Below are 24472 nucleotides of genomic sequence, written 5' to 3' on the forward strand. Positions count from 1 at the left end.
CCCCTCTAAAATGATCATTTACCATCTGCTCAGTACCTACACCATAATCTACATCCGTTCTAATTGGTTCTTCTAATCTAACCGCTGGCTGAGGTTCGCTAGTACTACCATGTTCATAATCAGTTTCCCCATGATGATACCAAATTTTGTAACTTCGTGTAATCCCACTCAAATATAGATGAGTCCAAACATCCCACTCTTTAATAACTTTTCTATTTTTACAATTAGAGCAAGGACATCTTAACATACCTGTTTTTGCTTCCGGTTGTCGGTGAACTAACCCCATGAATTCAGTTATACCTCGTTGGTATTCTTCCGTAAGCAATCTCGTGTTCGGATCCAAATGAGGTCGATCGATCCAAGAACGAAAATAATTTGAAGAAGACATATTTTTTATGAATCAAATTCGTGTGTAAATAGAGTAAGAGGGAGGATGAAGATATGAAGTGAATGAAGAGGAAGAGGAGTGCTTGTATTTATAGTTTAAATCCTGCCGACATACCGAGGAAATTCCGACGGAATTCCGACGGACAAAACTAGTTCGTCGGAATTTCCTCGGAATTTTGTAAAATCCCCCAACGGCTCTCCAACGGCTATAATATTTCCTCGGAATTCATCGGTTTTTTCCGAGGAACACAGTTTTCCTCGAAATTTCCTCGGAATATTCCGACGGACTGTAGTTTCCTCGGAATTCCGTCGGTATATTCCGAGGATTTCATTTTCCGTCGGAATGTCCGTCAGAATATCGCTGTTTTCTTGTAGTGCTAGTAGAATTGAAGTCAACTGTATTATAGACTTACTCTATTTTCTTAACTCTATAATATAGTTGATTTAAACTCAGTGATGCCATAGATTAACATATATAATCCATCAAGTCTAATTATGGCATGGATTATCAGCAAGTGACTCCAATAATGTGGATGCGTGATTCACAGGGAAGTAACGAAGGATTCAACAAGGTTGTTTATGAATAAACTAAACAAAAGGTATTTATCTAGTTCGATTTAAGGGCTAAAGATTTTAACTTCCTATTGTTAAGCCATAAAGGTTAGTCCTTTCAACTTAACCCATTTGCCAAAGCTTAACTATTTGAGGGTTCTCAATCAATAAAATGACAAAGAACTTACTGGATGATGGTTCAATCAAAGCCGTCGAGTTTCTACATAACTATTAATTATTTTGCTGTAAAGTTGTAACTGTAAATGAACTAACCACAGAACAATGTGCATCCACAACTAACCTGTACAATGTTTAGCCAGCTGAGGGTTTGTAGAAAATTTTCTAAAAGAGTTTCTAGCAATAAAAAATGAGAAAAGTAAAAGATGGTTCATTTTATTATAAATAAAATTATATAGTAAATATCATTTTTTAAGAGATTAGAGGAGTCTTTCACCTATATGATGCCTTAACCCCATGAAGCTTAGAAATTAGAATCATGTAGACAAGTTCTCCACTAAAAGACAAATAAACAAATACAATCGCTTTCATATATAAACCGGGTAGATACCATGTAAGTATTACAAACAAAACAACACTTAGAATCACCACCATGTTTTTCCAAAAAAGATTCTTGAAAAGTAACACATTTTTGGTATGATGGTGTATGGGACTATATATGCATGGTAACAGAGAATGCAACGTAAGAAGGTGAGCTTCACAAGTATTCTCTTAGCATCTACGTGGAATAACACACATAACACACTCGGTACGTTACTAAGTTCCAATAGAAGGCACCAGTTGAAAACCGTTACTTGGACATGATCTTTTGTTTGCAGAATAATAAAACACTTACGACAAAAGCAGTAGTTGAGGAAGGTGCCCACTTTACTTTTACTCTCTCAGCTACAGTTTCCATATTTGGCTTGCTATGAAAATCAGCCAAAGATGCAGCCATGTAGGCACTATCGCGAGATAACTACATTCAACATCAGCAGGGTCGCACGAAATTTTTTTGTTCACGATTTTATAGCCAAAATTTTGTGGATATATCATCATATAGCCACGCAATATGTAGTTTTGGCCATAGAAATGTATGGTTATACGATTAAATTCTACAAGTACTTACGCGTCAGTACCTACACCAACCCAAAATCAACAAAAATACAGTAGCCGAGAGCTAATGCAAAGAAGCAGGGTATAAACTTCACAACTATACCCAAAAGACAGAGAATAATAGGATACATTTAATGATATAGCGGTGTGTAAGATATACCCGTGAACGATAAGCATCAATGTTTCTCTTCTTTTTTATTTGTGGAAACGCAACTTTTATAAGCTTTCATATATCTATTTATAGGCTCTAGCCATTAAAATCCTACATGTTCCAAAAGACTTCTTTATTTATTTATTTCGTGATTGTATCCGCTTAAATACTATTATCATGATTATCAATCCATATTGAAAACTTCACCAACATTCCAATGTTCTAAAGGCTTTATTTTTTTTTTTTTTAACTTGTTCTTTCAACCCTGCGTCATAAGTGTTCTAGTGAGTTAACCCACAACTCATCTAGTTAGGCAATATTTACCTCAACACTTATTAGGTGACTTATCAAGTGTGTGTTGTCTCACACCCCCATACGGGAATAAGTTCATTAAGAGACCATATGTCTTAACCTGCCACATACAACATTAAGAGATCTTAAGTGCCATCAGATTATGATCATTTTTTCGTTTGACCACTTAGAACCAAGAACTCAAATATAAATGAAATTCTTGGTAGGGTATCCAAAATGATCTAACCTGAAAGAGGTGTTAATCCCATTTCCTTTGCTGTGTCCAGGACCATTCGTCCACACAAGCCTTTCGTTAGTGGATCAGCTATATTCTTCCCTGATCTCACAAACTCAAGTGATATCACACCTGCTTCAATTAAGCTGCGTATCACTTTATGTCTCATACGGATATGCCGTTTCTTCCCATTATACAATACATTCATAGCCACTGCTATAGCAGCTTGAGAATCACATCTCATGGACACAGAAGGACATGGTCTTCCTATCATTTGGATATCAGCAAGCAAGTTTCTCAACCAATCAGCTTCTTGACCTGCCAATTCGAGAGCAATTAGTTCAGATTCCATGGTGGAGCGAGCAATGCAAGATTGTTTAGTAGATTTCCATGCTACAGCTCCTCCACCTAAAGTAAATACAAAACCACTGGTAGAGTTTACTTCATCATTGTCTGACACCCAATTAGCATCACAATAAGCTTCAAGTACACATGTAGAACCACTATAGCATAAGTTCCAATCAAGAGTTCCTTTCAAATATCTCATTAAACGACCAAGTGCTGTCCAGTGATTAGAGCCAGGATTATGAGTATATCTACTTAATCTACTCACAGCATATGCAATATCAGGTCTTGTACTATTCATCAAATACATTATACTTCCCATGATCTTAGCATATTCAGACTGGTTCACACTTTCTCCTCTATTTTTACACAAATGCAGAGATGAATCATAAGGAGATTTAGCACTAGTTTCATCCCAATATCCAAATTTCTTAAGAATCTTTTCAACATAATGAGATTGATTTAATGAAAAACCAGAGTCAGTTTTTACAACTTTTATCCCAAGAATGACATCAACTTCACCTAAATCTTTCATATCAAATTTAGAACTCAAGAAAACTTTTGTATCACAAACAATTTGCAGAGATGTGCCAAGAATAAGCATGTCATCAACATATAAACATATAATAACATATCCATGCTCATGCATCTTAGAAAACACACACGTATCTCCAAAGTTTGAAACAAAACCATTTTCATGCAAAGTGTTACTAAATTTTTCAAACCATTGCTTAGGAGCCTGCTTAAGACCATAAAGAGATTTAATTAGTTTGCACACTTTATGTTCTTGACCAGGCACAATAAATCCCTCAGGTTGCATCATATAAATTTCCTCATGTAAATCACCATTCAAAAATGCAGTTTTCACATCCATTTGATGGACAACTAACTTATGAATAGATGCAAGGGCAAACAATATGCGAATGGATGCAATCTTAGTAACAGGAGCGTAAGTATCAGAATAGTCTACTCCCTGTTTTTGAGAATTTCCTTGCGCCACCAGCCTTGCCTTAAATTTGTCTAGAGTACCATCAGCTTTCAGCTTCTTTTTCATAAGCCACTTGCATCTGATAACCTTGCAGCCCCTAGGCAGATCAACAAGCTCAAAAGTGTGGTTAGCCATAATAGAATCAAATTCAACGTTAACAGCCTCTTTCCAAAAAACAGCATCAATGGATTTCATAGCTTCAGAAAACGTTTTAGGATCTTCTTCTATCAAGAAAGCATACACAAACTCTTCACTAAACTCATCATATTCAGCTAAGAATGTAGTAATGAAATCAGGACCAAAATCAGTTTCGGTTCTTATTCTCTTACTCCTTCTAAGCTCTTCATTATTATCCTCAAGAGTTCTTTTAGTAGATGTATTACTAGAAGAACCAGATTCTAAATTTCTCTTAATAGGAAACACATTTTCAAAAAATTCAACATCTCTACTCAGTAATGCTGTCAAATTGCAGAGAATCAGGTTTAAAAGTCAAGCAACGATAAGCAGCACTGTTCAAAGCATATCCAATAAAAACAGCATCCACAGTCGTAGGACCAATGTTATTCTTCTTAAAACTAGGCAATCCTACTTTAGCAAGACACCCCCACACTCTTAAATAATTCAAATTAGGAGAATGACCTTTCCAAAGTTCATATGGAGTAGCTGGAATTCTTTTATGAGGCACTTTATTCAAGATATAACAAGCAGAAAGAACAGCTTCCCCCCACATTTGATCAGGTAACCCAGAACTAATAAGCATAGCATTCATCATTTCCTTAAGAGTACGATTTTTTCTTTCAGCTATACCATTTTGCTGGGGGGGTATAAGGTGCAGTTTTCTCATGAATAATTCCTTCTTTTAAACACAAAGACTTCAGAATTTCAGATTCATATTCTCCACCTCTATCAGTCCTTAACCTCTTAACTTTTCTATCTAACTGATTTTCTACTTCAGCTTTATATTGCATAAACATTTCACATGCCTCATCCTTTGTTCTTAATAGATAAACTCTCGTATATCTAGAAAAATCATCAACAAAGGTAATATAATAATGTTTACCACCTCTACTAGGAGTGTTTTTAAAATCAGCCAAATCAGAATGAATGAGTTCAAGCAATTCAGATTTTCGATCAATGGGATGAGAAAAAGGCTTTCTAGCGTGTTTTGCTTCTACACAAATTTCACATTTTGAAATATCTTTCTCCAAGTTATCAGAAATCAGATTTGCATGCTTTAAACGTTTGATAGAGTTCACATTTAAATGTCCTAGTCTACCATGCCAAGTGTCCAGAGCACACACAAAGTAAGCAGAAGCACTACCACTTATTTCATTCATAACATCAAGAACAAAGAGATTCCCATTACAAAAAGCCTTTCCCACGTACCCCCCATTTTTAGTAATCACTAACTTTCCAGCATCAAGAGTTTGTTTAAACCCAGCAATCATCAACAAAGCACTAGAAATCAGATTTCTACGCATGTTTGGAACAAACAAAACCTTAGTCAAAGTTAAAACTCTTCCAGATGACAATTTCAAATCAAGTTCACCAATTCCAGCAACTTGCAAAGCACTAGCATCACCTAAGAAGACACAATCACGTGGAGACTCATCAAGAGTTTTGAACAGAGACTTCCTGCTGCAAATATGACGTGTAGAGCCAGAGTCAATGATCCATTCCACAACGTCAATTGCAGCGTTTACCTCAGTGGTGACAGCAATTAACTCCTCCGTAAGATGAGCTTTGTTCCAACACTTCATCTTTTTCTTGAAATCAGCAGATGGCTTAAGAGCTTTTGCGCCATGGTTTTTGTGAGATTGTAACCTGTTCTTTTCACCAGAACTTTCCACCACATTAGCATTATTAGGAAATGAACGAGCGTTGGTGTTTTTACCTAAATACTTTCTGTTTGCATCTTCGATCATAATGTCAGCGATCAGCTCGTTAAGAGACATCTTCTTTTTCTCATGCTTCAGCTTGGAGCGATAGTCATTCCATGATGGAGACAACTTGTCGATGAGCACCAAGGCCGCCAGCTGCTCATCAATTGGTAAGCCCTCAGCCTGAATCTTGGAAACAATGGCTTCATACTCATGGAGTTGATCCAGCACTGGTACGTCATCCTTCATCTGAAAGGAGGTCCATTTGGAGGTGACATACTGCTTTTTCCCTTCATCTTCAGCTCCATATCTTTTCTTCAAGTTGTTCCAGATTTCTTTTGCTGAGTCATAGTTGACATATATGTCAAAGAGCTTCTCCGAAAGGTGTCGGATAATATGACCACGGAAAGTTCGGTTGTGATCTTCAAGAGTGCCTTCTGGTTTCTTCTTACCAGACTGCGAGACAGTCTCACCTTGAGAGTTGTCGGAAGTAGGAGTCGCTGAAGTCGCAAAGGACTTGTCCTCGTTGAGAACATAGTCAAGACCAATCTCTTGGAAGAAGAACTTGAGTTCCTCTGACCACCTACGGTAATTAGAACCAGTCAGAGGTTGAAGTTTGGACAGATCCGGTACTGCAGAGTTCTTCGGCATTCTGAATCGTAAGAATTATATATATTTTTTCGCTCAAGAATGTTATAAATAAAGCTTTAAAAGATTCAGAAACCAGAACACAAAGGAAAACAAGTTGCAGAGCCGTAGAAAGATCTACTGCACTTGAGCAAAAAAATCGCCTAATCCCGGGTGCAAGATAACCAAGGCGGGTCACTCCAGGGTTAACTCTGCTCTCACTCAATCCAGGAGAGATGAAACTCTCAATTTGAAAACCAGAAAACTTAGAGAAAGAAGAAGAAATGATCAAATTGTGCGTGCTCTTTCAAGCTCCAAACTTTTCTCTTTATAGTCAAAAGATCGTAACTGCTCAGGAGAAATCCTTGCCCATCTCTCCCACAATCACGTTCCGTTAACGCTTTTGGAAGCTCGTTCAGAAAATTCAGCTGCAAGCTTTGACTTGTTCTATTTCTCATAAAACAATTTCTTATCAAAACAATTAACTTGAACGATGAAAACAAAGTTTGAAACGACAAAGCCCAATTTCATAATTAATAAAGCCCAATAGTAGAAACATACCCAACAAGATATACCCGTGAACGATAAGCATCAATGTTTCTCTTCTTTTTTATTTGTGGGAACGCAACTTTTATAAGCTTTCATATATCTATTTATAAGGCTCTAGCCATTAAAATCCTACATGTTCCAAAAGACTTCTTTATTTATTTATTTCGTGATTGTTATTATGATTGGCATATGCATTCAGAAAGTAAGCTTCCTAAACGTAAAGAGAAGCTTTTGATGTTACAGTCACGCCTTCTCAGATGCATAAACGTAACAACTCTTATTTGTGGAATCCATAGGTCTAGTAATCAAGGGTTTAAATGCTTCTACACAAAGTTAGGGATTCGATTCTTAGATGAAGCAACTTTTACAGATTATACGGATTCAAAGCTTATCGGAAATTCTATAGCATTGTAGGTAGAACCCTTCGTTGTGGACTTGTGCTGTGCAGAGAGATTGTCCATCGAAGATATCATATATGTAAACTGTCTGTTAATTTTAGTGTTACACGGAGAAATACGTCTTATAATCATTGTCCGTGAAGTTGATCATCATAGCTAGAGATTATAATGAGATAATTGACGATTTGACCAGTGTTAATAAAAACAACTCGTATCTACTTGCCATCTTTTACCTTAATTTAATTATGAAGCATCAATTCAGCAACCAACAAAACAACCAAAAAACCACTGATCTTGTTGCTTCACGTTCAAATACACACCAGAGAGCAACATGGTCAAACCGGTTTACACACGCCAGAAGTATCAAACAACAAAACCCATCACACCCCAATGGGGTGAGACCCTTGTCGCTTTGCATGGGATCTGGAAGTTGTTCCGACATCATGGACTTATAATGCAGCTGGACACAATTATATTCAATCAAAATCTCTTTGCTTGAAGCCTCAAACAGTGTACCACAAGAAGTTTGTGGTTACAAAAATGTAAATGCTATATACCAAACACAAAATCTTCAAAAACAAATTCTAGGTCTATCACAAAGAATGGATGTCTATAACCAATATACTTTCCTGTGAAGACGCGGAATAATATACGTCCCAACTCCGACGAGGTACGCGATTGTAACCATAACCAGTCAAAAACAATGAACAGTTAAATTTAACCCAGATCACACAACAACACAGTATTTGCATGGGTGGGGGAAAAAAACAAGATATTTAACATATCCATGAGTTGTACATATGAAGCAAAACGAAAGATTTTTGGTGTTTTACTGCATAGTTTTCAGGTAATGCCATTGAACTTACTAAATGATGTTTTAATTAGAGCCGTTGACGAGCTTCTTGAAACTATCTTTTCTAAAAAAGTTTGAAAACTTTCAGTGCCTGTAATTGTAAGCCAACTGACCACAGAAGACTACACTGTAACCTAGGTTTCATGGAAACGGAAACGGAAACAGATACGCGGAAACGAAACGTGGAAACATAATTTTTGATTATTTTTGCTTTGGAAACGTATTAGAAACGTTTATATATATATATAACTGATTAATATTTGCATTCCCTTTTATTATATATGTTTAGTATATTTTAGAATACAAATAAGCAAATAGTTCTATTTAATCATACGAAAATAAATTGCGTTTCCACTAATTTTTCAAACTGAGATTTTTAAAAAATGAGTTTCCAATGCGTTTCTGCGAGTTTCTGAGAGATTCTAATTTCGAAACGTTTCCCAAACGTGAAACAGACCTTGAGTTTCCATGCAACATAGACCGTAAAAATAATCAAAGAGATTTATTCTCACTTTGTCGGCTGCCACCTGAAGCACAAATATTGTTTACGACCAAGTCTAGTATCATAAATCCAAGGTAGAATCCACTAGACAAGTCTTCCACGTAAAGAGTTATAATCGTGTCATAAACAGTACCGGCCTTGAGGGGAAGCCACAGAAGTATTGGCTTCCGGCCTTCTATATTATTAACAAATATCGGCCTTTATTTCAAAGAACCATCTTTAGTGTAGTGGTTTACTTAACAGTGTATTGAGTAAGAGGCTTAGGTTCGATTCATGGTGGCAGCCTATTTTTTTCTTATTTTGCTTCCAGCCTTGTGAAAGTCAAGACCGGTGCTGGTCATAAACCGGATCATACCATTTAAGCACTACCAACAAAACAGCAAATCACATCACCAAAGCAATATTTTATTCCAAACGCATTTTTTCACAAGAAATTCTTACAACTAAAAACTTTCTTTCGAGCATGAGTGTGTTTGGAAGGATGTGGTAACACAGAAAGCAGGGTAAAAAACGAGTTTTACATAAGGGTTTTCTCTCTCCATTCACATGGAAAAAACAAACAGCGACACGCCGAAAGGGGAATAGCTTAGTAAGTTCCAAAAAAAAAAGGTAACAGTATATATAAACCGTTAGGACAAGCAGAGAAGACATGATCTTTTATTTGCAGTATATAGCTACAACAAAAGCAGTCATTCGAAAAGGTGCCATCTCTTTACCTTCCCTTTCCCAGCAACAGTTTCTACCTCTGGCTTACTATCAGAATCAGCCAAGAGGCAAGCATTATCACGAAAATGATGTCTGATAAGTACCTTCATCATCACCAGGTTCACACCAAAGAAAAATAAACCAAAAAAATACAAAATATATAATAACAGAGCTCTCTAATGCAACAAGCAACCAAAAAACTTCACTATATCCAATTACAGAAAATGTGTTTCAAAAAAAAAAAAAAAAAAAAAATCCAATTACAGAAAATAATGCATATCTTGAATGATATAGCCATGTGTAAAAGATATACCCCCATCAAGAATAGGCCTCAACTTTTTATCTATAATATTTTTAACCATTGAATCCTGTCTTTTGCAAAAGATTTTACTTTTTATTCTCATAATTGATGTTATAACCTTCAGAGAAAGTGAGCATCCTAAATGTACAGAAACTTTCGGTGTTTTCACGCTTTCTCAGTTACACGTTTTAACATAATCTAAATATGAAGCAGCAACCAGCAAAACATCATTGTCTGTAATGTGTTCACTACTCAGATAATCAAAGCGATCAATAAATAGAAATGTATATTTTGCATTGTATGAGCTGTGAAGTGTCAACAACCCTCTAGTGTTGCTATTAGTGTTCGAATTACTATTCCATCCATCCATCTTCGCTTGACACCTCAAACACTCTACCAAGAAGTTTCTGGTTACAATAATGAAGGTAAGTCCACACAGATATTTATGAGACCACAGACTGTTTTGAGGGCAGGGGTAAAATACGACCACGCTCAACCAAAAGTAGCATTAGCTGATCTGCCTCCTCAAGTTTTCCTTCCCGAACCAGTCTCTTGCTAAGCTTCTCACACATCTTAACATCAGGTATCAGATCCCGGTTAAACATCCGACAAGCCACTTTATATGCTGATAGAGGTACACCTTTCTTAAGATACCCTTCCATAAGCACATAACATGTCTTAGCATCAGATGTCGAAGCTGTCCTCAGAACTTTACCCAAAATTTTGTCTGCCTCCTCGAGCTTTCCCAAACCACAAAGCTTCTCAATGACTTGGTTATACACTGTCCTGCATTTCTGCCGCAGCAGCATCTTCTCCAGTATAGCCACGAGATCATCAACCTTTCCCATTTGGCAGTACCGGTGGATGACAGTCCTGTATGTGACAGGAGTGGGATCTATGCCTTTGTGAAGCATCTTCTTCATAAGTTCCGTTGCTTCTTCTATTCTACCTTTTTTCCCCAATGCATCAACTAAAGTGGTGTATGTGAAGACATCTGCGTGTTTGTTGATCAGGTACATGTCATCAAGCAGTGAGAGAGCAGCGTCTAACTCCTCGAGTAGCTCAACAGCTTCCTCAACTCGACGCAAGTCACAATACCCTCTGATCAAACAATTATAAGTCACCACATCTGGCACTATACCAATAACCTGCATTCGTTCCATAAACCGTAAAGCTTTCTCCAACCTATTCGCTCTCACGAAAACATCAATAGCCGTGTTGCAAACTACGTTGCATGGAAGCGTGTCCAAAGCCATGATTCCTGATTCTGAAGCGGAAGCGCAGTCGGAAGCGGGTGGAAGCGGCCGGAAGCGCGGTTCCAAAAAAACCAGATTTGGAAGCGTATTGGAATCAATGATTCCTAGTTGGAAGCGTGTAAATCTAATATTGGAATCGTAAATAAAAAAAAAGGAAAAATTAATAAATGTTTTTATGTTTTATTTCCTTAAGTGAAAATCCTAATTAAAAAAAAAAGTGAAAACTCAGAAGGACAACGACTCTGAGTCGTCATTCTCATCTCTTTTACACCTCATAGTTGCTATCTTTCTTCTTCTCTGTACTAAGAGTCTAAGAGCATGATTAACTGTAGGGGGTTAAGGGGGTTCTTATTTTTTTTTTATTTTTTTTTTAATTTTTTTTAATTAAAAACGAACCATTCGCGGGCCGCCACGTATCAGTGGGACCCGCAAACAATACCAGAACCAAAGCAGACTCACCTCTTGTGGAAGAGAAGGAAGAGCTGAATTTGCCGTTAATTATGGTCTAAGACCAAACAATCGATCAAGGCAATTTTCTTTGGACTTTTGTTTCTTTGTTAATTGTTATATTCTTCTTCTCTTGTAAAGAAACATGAGACTTTGTAGCTTTTTATGTATGGTTTGATGATTAGATGGTTAGTATTGGTTGAAACTAAAGCTGAATTTGGTTTGTGAATCTAAGGTTAAAGTCTTATATTAATATTAAACAAGTACAAAGATTTTTTTTTTTTTGGTGTTTCCAAGCGTAGAGTAAAGCGACCATGTCTGATCATTATGATAATTTTTTTTTTTTTTTCAGAAGTATGAACCCATCTGATAATGATGATGTGGATGACAAATCACCCTTATGAATTTATGTGAACAAGATTGAAAAGATAGTAGGAGGGGGATCATGGAGGTTTGAATGCAAATTTTGCAATACAACGTACGTTGGAGCTTATACTAGAGTTGTGACTCATCTTATACAAGAGGGAGTTAAGGGAATCAAAGGATGCTTGAAAGTTACTGCACAACAAAGAGATAATATGAAGAAATTGGTAAATGATTGCAAGGAAAGGATAAAGCGTGCAGCTCCTACGCCAGTTCCATTACCTTCAGCGTCAAGAAAGGCATCTGCTTCTTCTCTTGACTATGACATGAGCTACAAATTTCCTGATACAGATGAGGCTGGTTCAAAGAAGAGAAAAGGAATGGATTCAGCTTTAGGAAAAGCATTTAACAATCAGGCTAGGGAGCAATGTGATGGTGAAATATTTAGAATGTTCTGTACAAGCGGGTTGTCTTTCAACGTTGCAAGAAATCCTCACTATCGCAACTCATTTGTGCGTGCATCACAAATTCCTGGCTATGTTCCTCCTGGTTATAATGCTTTGAGGACTACACTTCTCCAATAACCGTGTTGCAACTTGCAAACCAACAAGTCAGGCTCAACACCAGCTCTCTGCATAAGAGTCAACACCTTCAAAGCATCCCTCAGCTGACCTGCTCTACTATACGATACCATCACAAGCGAAAAGGCTTTAGGGGTTCGATGTATACCTCTACGTTTCATCAAAACAAGAACTCTTCTCGCACCTTGACAGAGCTTAGTCTTGCTAAGAACCTCGAGCATGGAGTAATACACAACGGGGTGGTGGCGATACCGCCACTGACGATCCGCCCAGTAGAAGAACTTGAGAGCAACACGCTCGTCGTCTTGCGAGCGTAGAACGGCGCAGACTTGCGACGGTTTAAGGCTCCTTCGAAGGTTCCTCATTTCGCCTTTGTGCTTTGGGTTCCAAGAGGATCTGAGATTAATCAATCGGTTCGTCTCTCTCACCAAAGGGTGTCGAGATTCATCTTCTTCCACGTCGAAGCTACGGTTTACGTCTTGTCTCGAATGCGGGATCTTCCCGAAAGATTCCAGAACAGCCAAATCATCACCATGGTCCCATTCGTCGAGACTTTCTTCATCGTCTTCTTCTGTTAATTCATTTATCTCGTCAAAGCTAATGAATCTAGGGTTTCGGATTTCTCCAGATTCAGCTTCATTGACATTCAAAGGCGGTGACTTTCCGAAACCCAATTGGGTGAATTCTCCTGAGTGGTGGTCATATTCGCGATGAGAAACTCCTTCTCTCAGATGGGTCAGATTGGGCGTTAGAGATTGGAGAAGGTGAGAATCGGAGTAAGGGTCGAGGAAGAAGGCGAGTAAGCCTTGAATTCAACATCAATTAGACAAACGGAAACGAGTTGCTTCGTCACTTAATTAGCTCTCACTCAGTCGTAGTGTTCTTCACAGAGAGAAGTAACGGAAAGAATGCGATTTTGAAAGTTGGAACCTGAAAACTTCATTAGGTGAAAAGACCACGGAAAGGTGGTTGGAAAATAACATATTTAACAGTTATAGTGTTATGAAATCATATTATAGAAACGAAGCACGAGTGGTATAGTGGTAGAATAGTACCCTGCCACAGTACTGACCCGAGTTTGATTCCCGGCTGGTGCTGAGATTTTGGTTCAGTGATGATTGGGTTCATCGCATACATCTGATGCTCAGATTAATTACCAAATCCTGAGCTCTCTTTCTTGTCAAAATAATTTAAATTTATTAATAAATTTCCAAAAAAATCTATCTATTATATTAAAACAGCAGTATGAACTATTGATAAATGTTGGCTCTGATGTTAACGACTTTCGCTTTAGGTTTTTACTTTAGAATTATGGCCGTAGAGATTTTGGCTTTACAGACTTTGACTAGTATTCTATTTTTTTTTTTTTTGACATCGAACGGCACTACTAGTATACTATTAAAACAGCAGTATGACCCATTGATATATGTTTAGTCCAACAATTATTTTTTATCATATCTACTAAAAAATTTTAACCATATATTTTCTAACCATATCTAAGTAACCATCACTTTAATCCCTTAACAATCGGGGATCCACTATGTTATTTTTCCATTTTATATTACTCTGAACCACTCAGTTTAATCAGTTACAACTTAATCACAAATACTTCGTTTATAAAATATCCATGAACCGGATTGGTTTCTATAAACCAAACAATGTAACCGTACGTAAACTCCCTTTGGTTTTTATATGACTCATACGAATGGCTGGAACCCATCTCTTTGAACTTCTTCTCACATGAAACTTAATTATCGGACCACAAAAGAAAACCGTACGTAATAATAATATACTTTTGCATAAACCGATGGTTGAACAAGAAAACAATTTTTTTTTTGGAGCAAAACCAAGAAAATATGTAAGTACATATACTTTATCAACTTATTTTCGTTATATTGACTTGATAGGTTTTAAGAATTATAATCTGGAACTTGAATTGATAGGTATCTAAATAATAAAATTAAACTTCAAATCCAAAGTAAACTAAAAGTAAACTTCAAATCCAAACTAAAAGTAAAACATCTTGTTATATAAAGCTTGGTTTTTCAAAGTTAGTAATTAACACAATCGCGACACATGGCAGTTATATATTCTAGATTGTGACATGTATTAATCTATCTCATAATTAAAATATATATACTAAGATACTAACAAAAATGATTTTATCAAAAAAGTAATTACGAATATTATTTAATAATAATTTTCCTTTTGTAAAAAATTCTAATCAAAAGATAATTGCAAAATATTATTTGATAATAATTTTCTTTTTAATATTGTGACATGTGTTTAAATATATAATGATTAAAAAAATATAAAGCTTGGTTCTTCAAAGTTAGTAATTAACATAATCCCGACATATGAACGTTATATTTTTAGATTATGACATGTGTATTTATCTTATAATTGAAAATATATACTAAGATATTAACAAAAGTTATTCTATTAAAAAAGTAATTACAAATATTATTTAATAATAATTTTCCTTTTTTAAATCCTAATAAAAAATAATTACTAAAGATTATTTTATGATAATTTTCTTTCTAATATTGTGACATGTGTTTAAATATATAATGAATAAAAAATATATAAGAATATAATAAAAACGAATTTTGAAAAAAACTGCATGATAGTAACAATTCTTTAATCTACAAGAAAAAATGTCGACAAAAAAAAACAAGAAAAATTGTAAAAATATTAGTGATATTGAAAAAAATAAATTTTTAAAATGAAACTTTTTAAAATAGTTAATATTAACTGGAAATAGTTATTTGATAGAAATTTTCTTTTTCTAAATCCTTGACAAAATATAATTGTAAAAAATTATGTAAATTAACTTCCTTTTCTAAAATTCTAAAAACAGTAAAATAATATTTAATAGTTGTTTTCCTTTTATATAAAACAAATCCTAAACAAAAGAAATTTGTTTCATATTTTTTAAATCCTAAATAAAAAAGAATTGTAAAAATTTATTTGATAATATTTTTAAAAGAGTATGTGATGATAAACATGATAGTAAAAATTATTTCATGAACAAAAGAAGTGTAAAATTGGTATTGATTTAAATTGTAAAAATAATAATTTAAAAATTATTTATTAATGAATAAAAATCATTATTTGATTCAAATTTATTTTTTTCTGGAATTATAAAGAGAATATAACTGTAATAGGTTATATGACAGTAATTTTCATTTTCTAAAATCTTAAACAAAATTGTAAAAGAGTATTTAATATTTTATTTTATATTTAACTGAAAATAAAAAGGATATTTTATAATTATAGAATGTTTTCTTTTTAAAAAAAATCCTAGCAAAATAAAATTTTAAAGATTTATTTAATAAAATATTAAATTAAATTGTAAAAATAATAATTTAAAAATTATTTATTAATAACTAAAAATAATTATTTGATAGAAATTTATTTTTTTCTGGAATTCTAAAGAGAAGATAATTGTAATAGGTTATATGACAGTAATTTTCATTTTCTAAAATCTTAAACAAAATTGTAAAAGAGTATTTAATATTTTATTTATATTTTTAATTGAAAATAAAATGGAGATTTATAAAAATAGAATGTTTTCCTTTTTTTAAAAAAATCCTAGCAAAATAAAAATTTAAATATTTATTTAATAAAATATTAAATTAGTACATAAGAATATGTATAATATTTTCATTGACTCGATTGGTGTATTTGACTTTTATTCTTATTTCAAGTTGTGTTCAGTTTAAACGTTTAGGTATAGTATTTTCTCTAATCCTAAATACAAATTTTATAACAATTCATCTATACACCATAATTATAAAATACAAATATTAACTTAAAGTTATGTGTGAAACGGATTTTAGTTATAAAATAAATTTCAAACAATATATGCAAAAAAAATTCCAAAACTATAATAAAATAATTTATTACTTTATGGTTTTTTATTAAATTAAAATGTCAAACAAAACTCATTGTAAAACAACGGGCTCATATCTTGTTATTAATAAATTATCGGATTTATCTTGGGTCACCGGATTTACCGGTTCAACCGCGGATCCAGATCGGGTTTCAAAACACTGAGTATGGGACTTTGATTTTGGATCGATTCCGAGTATGTTTTTTTGGTACGAATATTTTTGACTAATTGTGTTAGGTAAATATTAAGAAAATATAATATGTTGCAAAATTTATGAATAAAGTTTAAAAATAGTTTCTAAAATACCTATGGCACAAGTATATAATTATGAAACTTGACATATTTAATATAGTTATCAAAAATTATATTAAATTAATATTAAATACAAATATGATTACAAAAACACACATATAAAAATTAATTTTCTCAAAAAAAATTAAAACAAAAATTCCGTCCTTTGAAACAAGATTATGAATCCTTGATATAGGTATGGTCCAACTATTTTAATAAAATTATCAAAACATATTATTAATCATTTAAGAACAGATTACGCAAAGAAAAACACAAAGCTGACTAAAAATCTGTATATAAAAATTAAGTTTCTAAAAAATGTAAAACAAAAAATATATCCACCATTTTAAGGGCGGGTCAGAATCTAGTAAAAGTCTTAAAATTCTAATGTGTTTACAAATCATACGATAAATTTTATTTTGGGAAAAAAATAGAAAGAATTTTATTTACTTAACTTCAGAGAAATATTTCTTTTAAATGAGGGAAATTTGGTAAAATTTATGTGAAAAAAAAAACTTTTTTTCAAGATCTGTCTGTCAGAAGACTTTTTTGACGAGAAGACTTACACGGAAGTCTTCTGGTCAATGCATATGTTAGTTTTGCAATTGAATTTATGCATGTCTTTTAGAGAGGACTTCTTTGAAAGTCTTCCGGTTTTCTTTGTTTTCAATTTTTTTTCGATTTAGAAAACTTTCAAGTAAGTCTTCTAATAAAAGACTTCCTAGAAAACTTACTTGAAAGTCTTCTAGAAATTTACTATTCACCTAGAAGATTTTATATTTTTAGCTAGAAACAAAAATATTTTAGCGGGAAATTAAAATATTTTTAGCAAGAGTTAGAAGACTTACATGGAATTCTTCTAACTGATCAAATACTGATCAAATACTAATCGCCAGAAGACTTCTTGGAAATCTTCTAGACCCTAAACATAACCTCTAAATTCAAATAACTAGCTAAATAGAAACAAACACTTCATTAAATTTTAAAAAAATGTTTAATATACAAAAACTAAACATATATAGGAAAATATTTAATTTTCAAAAAGAAAATTAAGCTTTTTAAAAACTAACCCTATGAATATAAACAATACTACAACATATGTTACTAAACCCTAAACCAAAGAATATCATGACTCACTACTTTCACTCATCTATGTTGAAAACAATTCAATACTATTCTATTTTAATTTATATCACTTACAATTGTTTATAATTATATGATTTCAATTCTTTCCCTATCAAGATATCTTTATAAAATTTATAAATTATTTTTAAGATCTACTATATGAGAATACTTCCGTGGAAGTTGTCAAGAAAACTTACATAACCTCAGAAGACTTATAAAATCTCACAAGACTTTACGAGGTTATAATGGTAAAAATAAATTATGTTTCTTGTTTGATCATAAGGGGCTAGTTGTAATTTCACTAGCTTTTTGAATTATTTTTGCATATGATTCAAGTTTGAGATATTTTTAAGGTTAAAATCAAGTTTTGAGTCATATTTGGTAATTTTTTTTCTTTTTATTTAAAAAAAAAAGTGGGTAACAAAACCAATAACGCCAAGTTAATCCATATCGATCGACTTAACCGTTGGTAGAAGGATAAACTCTTCATGTGGTACAATGTAAATCTTGAGTGAGACAAGCAACTATCCACACTTTAAAAGACCAAGAAGAAACATAAAAATGAAATGTGTTAATCAATGTGATGTGAATAAGCTAGCATCAAGATGAAGAAAGGAGAGCTTTGTGGCAACAAAGCTATCATTTCCTTAAAGTGCAGAGTGAGGACGAAAATAAGAAATTCAGGGATCGATCTGAGTGTGGCAATCATACATGCTGAAGAGAAATAAAGGAAAAAAAGATGAAGAAAGGGAAGCTTTGGGGGCTGCAAAGCTATCATCTCTTTAAGGAGTAGAGTGAAAATGAAAATGGAGACCTTCAAAGATCTATTTGAGTGTGACAATCACTCCAGAGAAAAAAAATATCAAACGCATAAGAAAAAACACACATCACTTCGTGCTTAATGGCGTGGGCAAAAGAAGAGGAGAAGCCTAATCCTAATGTGATGGAGTAGACACAGAAGTGACTGAAGAAGATGTCCAGTAACATGAGGAAAGACCAAGAAGAATTCATGTACATTTCTGCCAAAGTGAAGTCTAGGAAGCAAAGTGAAGTTGGGGAGTTAACTGAAGTATGAGGCTAGGGTGTAGTCTGGATGCAAAACTAGAAAGAATAATTTGAAAAACAAACTCAAAAGTTTTGGAAGGACAATATTGGTACCTAATGAAATCTCATATAGTGGTTAGTATTTAGCCATGTTCGGGAACGCGCTATGCGCTAGTCAGGCGGTCGGGTTGGGCCTAGCGTCTAAAGAGAAAATCGGAGATTAATCGAAAATTATGCGGGGCGGAATTTTTAGATTGTTTACTATGTTATAAAACATGTTAATCTTTAATTGTGTATAACATTAATACATTTTTATGTTTAAGATTGTATAAAACACACAAATAGAATATATAAACTTAATATAGTGTAATTTTCATCAAAATTATGAATATAAATGATATTTATAAAATTTTAGATCAAATAAATAAATAAAATATTATTAAAAAAAAATAGATTAGGCGGCTAGGCGGTCATTTAGGCGGTCTAGACGGAGAAAATCGGATATCCGAATTTTTAAACCGATTTAGCATAAATCGGGGCGGAAGAGTGACGCGTAGCGTCCAGGCGGCTAGGCGGCCGATTTTTAGAACAGGGGTATTTAGTTATCTCTTAGCTAAGTGAAAGGACAAAGTCACATCAAGAGAAGAATTTTAGGAGTTCGAGCACTGTTCATCCTTCCCTAATGACCACATACTTAGTAGTTGTAAGTTTGTAACACTTGGGATAATTTGTTTATCCTCGCGTCTGTTAATACTTAAGACATATGTACTATTCTCTTGTATTAAAATGTTTGTAATGTTTAATTGAAAGATTAAGAGAGCTAATTGAGCTTCTTCCCTCTTTACTCACCCGTTCTTCAACAGAAATCAATAGGATAACTATATTGATCATACTCTAAATCAACATAGATTCAGAGCTCATTTTGTTTCATGTATCCTCAAAAGCCAACACTAAGACAGTTGATAGTTGTAAGTAAGAAAAATGACCATGGCTTAAGTTTCTGTTGACTCCAGCATACACTCGGAACATTATTGTTTTTGTGCACTTGTAAATTTTTTGGTAACCTATAAATCTATGAAATTACACTAAGACAGTTGATAGTTGTAAGTTGTAAGTAAGAAAAATGACGATGGCTTAAGTTTCTGTTGACTCCAGCATACACTCGGAACAAAATTGTTTTTGTGCACTTGTAAAATATTTGGTAACTTATAAGTCTATGAAATTACCAATATCCCTGTTCGTTTCTCCATTTGTCATCTTCGTCCAACTGTTCCATCTATGTGATCCATTCAAATGATCCATCCAGATTTTAGCGATTGTTCGCTTTTCCATTTAGATGAGTCATCTAAATGAACCATTTAGATGGATTTTATGTTTGTTTCTTTTTTTTCATTCCCATCCAAATGAGTTTGATTCACAAATTACAAATATAATCTTTTTTTGATTTAATCATATGTTTAATATTAATTTTAACTATATCTAATTTTTTATTATTTAGTCTAAAATATATTTACACTGAAATTATTTTAAATTAGCATTTCACATTTATAAAATTTTATTTCGTATAAAATGTATTTTTCGATTTTGGTGGAAAAACGTTTTTTATTTTTATTTTAGCGGGAAAACGCATTTTTAAGGTTTTGGCGGACAAATGCGTTTTTACGGTTTTGGTGGGAAAACGCGTTTTTACGGTTTTGGCGGGAAAACACGTTTTTACGTTTTTGGCGGGAAAACACGTTTCTACGGTTTTGGAGGGAAAACGTGTTTTTATGGTTTTAGCGGGAAAACGTGTTTTTACGGTTTTGGCGGGAAAACGCGTTTTTACAATTTTGGCGGAAAAACACGTTTTTACGATTTTGACGGAAAAATACAATTTTATGGTTTTGGCGGAAAAACGTAATTTTGTGATTTTATTATTTTCATTAATGACAAAATGATATTAGGTTTATGTTTGTAATTTATTAATTACATAGGGGTATAATAGACATTATAGTTTTTTTACAAACTCATCTCCATTCAAATGATCTAATCTAGATCAGCCAGCTGATGTTTAAAATTTAGCCTAAATTTTAAAAACTCATTCAAATGAACCATTCAAATGAATTGTACTTTTAATGTCTAAACGAACAAAACTCTCATTTTCAACCAAATGATTCATCTGAATGGAGAAACGAACAGCCCCTTATAATTCTATGAAATTACCAAATATCCGTCCATTACCCGCTGGATCACTATTCCCATTAGCCATGCAGCAGTTGGTACAACACGATGAGAAAGATCACCACATTTTTATGGATATTCATTTGGTTTCAAGCATGGGGTTATCCTAGAATGATATATGATCTGAGACGCTACAAATATTATACTCTTTGTGAGACCACCATAATTTTTACTTTGTCTATATATGATCTGGGACGCTACAATATATTTAAAAAAAAAACGATCATACATTTGCTAAGTCCTCATTGGCTAGGTCCAACGTACACTCGAACATGATTGTTTCTCAATAACCTACAAAGTCTAATTTAGTTTTTTTTAGTGGTCAGTGGTCACCGTAATTAAAAAAAACACGGACTCGTGGGTCGGTATAATATTGTTTTCGAGGTCAAATTTATCAATTACCGGCGGGGAATCTACGTTTCTTAATCAGGATTTCATTTTCTTTCCAAACACAAAACTATACTTTTCATAAAGGTTAAAGTGTTAATCGTTGCAAGCTCCAGCACTAAACTATTCATTTTATCCAAATTTCTGTAGTGAAGTTCTTAAATATTCTAAGCCAAATCTTTTGAGAAACATGGCAAAGTTCGTGGATTTACATCAGCCCATCGAAGATTTTGTTTTCTAACATAAACCATCAACCCATCAGACGATTAGCGCAACAAACATAAGAAATGAGAAAAACCTCTCTGCCCTCCTCTATGTGACTATGCCCATTTGATTTGTCATTTTTTGAAAAGCTTTTATGACGTTAGGAACATGTTAACTATTTCACACATGTTCTTTTTACAATCAATTTTATTTAAAAAAATAAGACATATCTATCTATAATAATAAAATAGAGTTGTCTCTCACCTTATGCCGCCACGTCATCAATAAGCATAGGGCGTTTTGTGCGACGTGACATCTCAAAATTAACTTACGAATCTTTGAATCTTGAAGTTCCATTGGGCCGTCCTTTGCTATTTAGTTTTACAAACAAGCCAAAATGTTACACGATATGTACATCTATCTTCATCTAATCTGGTTTATACGAAAACGCCTCTCGGTACCTCTCTACCGACGGCCTTAGGTTATCATTCAATCTCTCCAATAATAACTGCATTTACGTCATCTCCACCACTTCCTTCACTCCCTCACATTCATTAGCCCTCTCACTCCTCTATAGCAACGGAGGAAACCTTCTCCTATAAATAATATTGCAGTCTAGGGTGAAACTCATCATTCACACCAAATCATTACTTACATTCTCTTTAAAACCCAGATTCCATCTCTCACCTATTGCTCTTTGATTTGAAAGTCTGTCGTTCTGCTAAGACCGTGGTGCCGTGACTGCTCAGGTTTAGGGAGGCGCCTAATGTGACGAAAGGAGGAGATCACCTAGGAATGGGCATGATCTACCTCGATGAACAGGTAACTCGGCGGAGAACATACAACTTTTCTGATTACCAGTTTATCATAAATATCTCCCGCTGACCTCATGATTTTACGTTCCTCTATCCAAACCGGTAAAGCTTATCCAAGGTTGGTCAACGCCCACCGCTTGAACACTTTCAGATACCTACTAAGGAAGGTTCAATCTACTCGAGAACTGGGATAAATGGTTTGACGTTACAAGGAAAAACAGTAACTTCAAACTCTTTGACTCCCCGATCTCCATACACTTCAATAAGCAAATTGCGTTCAAAAATATACAGTTGCGGGCACTGCCAAGCTGCTCCTAGGAACTTAGGCCCTGCCGATTCACTTAAACCATGTATAAAGGCGGTGATTGATACAATTTGTTGTGAATTATGATGTCTAAACACAAAACAATCAGGGTACAGTTGGAACCTAAAGTGAGTATAAACTGACAGATACTTTTGAAACATGGTCTACAAACGAAAAATAAGACTAACAGTATATTGCACATAAAAAAGAGTATATACAGTATATTACCATACCGAAAGTGTACATTTTATAGTCTTAGAACGTACATTATGAGTGTAATCTATCTGGACATCTATGAACATCATATGAACATCTATACAACATTGATAATTTGACATCTAAGTTTGTTGGACATAGTAATCAAGAAATTACAAATCATCAATTATATTTTCTTGGCAAAACATACCACCTAAAAATAATTATGAACTGTATACGAAAGCATCAGACCAAGTCTAACTATTCACATTGTGAACAAGACAGTGTGTTGAAAGCAGCAGTTAATCGGAGCATAAGTTTAAAAATTAATGACCACAGCTTTTCAAAGAACATAACCATAATCGGGTCACAAATGCAATGACCACAACATATGGTCTACCATGTAACCACACTCACGAAACAGCATGTGCACTCTTGGAAATGATCAAACACTATCAGGTTCCAATTGTTATTTTTATATCAGCAAGCTAAAGGCTTTAACCATGACCCTCGAGTGTATTTGATTTTTTTTTAAAAAAATCAACGGCAGGTAGCTAAAATAGCTTATGTTTGTCTTACAACCAAACTAACAGCAAACAATCATCCCAAACATATCAAATTATCAATCATTGTTATAGTTCTCAATTAACTTTGATAAGACATTCAACAGAGTCAACATGAAGAGATATAAGATAGAATTATGAAAATCCAATAAGAAACCAACCTTGAGGATCCGATATTGATGTTCCTGTGAAGAACCCTGCCACAATCAGCACAACCGCCATCAATAAGCTCTCAGACCCAAAATAAGACATATTATACTATAAATGATGAATGGCTGATGGTTAAATGTGACATGAATAATTACATTTAATATTAATTTTTATTTTTGGTAAAACTTTTTAGAATATGACAATAATTCATATATCATCATTAAAATATATATATACTCGAATAGGATACTAAATAATATAATAATAAATATAAAAATACTTTATAAACTTTGAAATATTATTGAAGTCTATTTTTATACTATACAATTTTTATCACTAAAGAAGATTTTTAAAATTTTATACATTCTTTTAAAAAATTATAAATTAGTAACATTGTTATGAATCATGAAGTGGATGGTCCATAACCTAGACCATACAAGTTCACGACTAGAGTCCATTGGGGGTTTACATCCAGCCACATGGAAGACTCATTCAACCTTATGTCTTTATGAGTTTGACCATGTCATTATGTAGAGTATCTTTGTAATCAATTCTCCCTTTTACTCCACCTTGTATGAACCACTATATATAGTGGTGTAAGCAATAAGAAATATACAACACATTCTCACAAATCTTCTCTCAAATCTTAACACGTTATCAGCACGAGACTCTCTCCACCTGAGCAATCCCATCCGCCGGCGATCATCTCTTTTCCGGCCATCTCTTCCGGCCCTCAGCCTTGCTCCGCCGGCCAA

At 33.8% G+C, this 24472-nt stretch overlaps 1 pseudogene; it reads right to left on the minus strand.

Annotated features, from left to right (window-relative positions):
- Positions 1–10242: 10242 nt before the first annotated feature.
- LOC106293179 lies at positions 10243–13568 on the minus strand (annotated as a pseudogene).
- Positions 13569–24472: the final 10904 nt, after the last annotated feature.

This window comes from Brassica oleracea, chromosome C5, assembly GCF_000695525.1.
Source record: "Brassica oleracea var. oleracea cultivar TO1000 chromosome C5, BOL, whole genome shotgun sequence".
NCBI lineage: Eukaryota > Viridiplantae > Streptophyta > Magnoliopsida > Brassicales > Brassicaceae > Brassica > Brassica oleracea.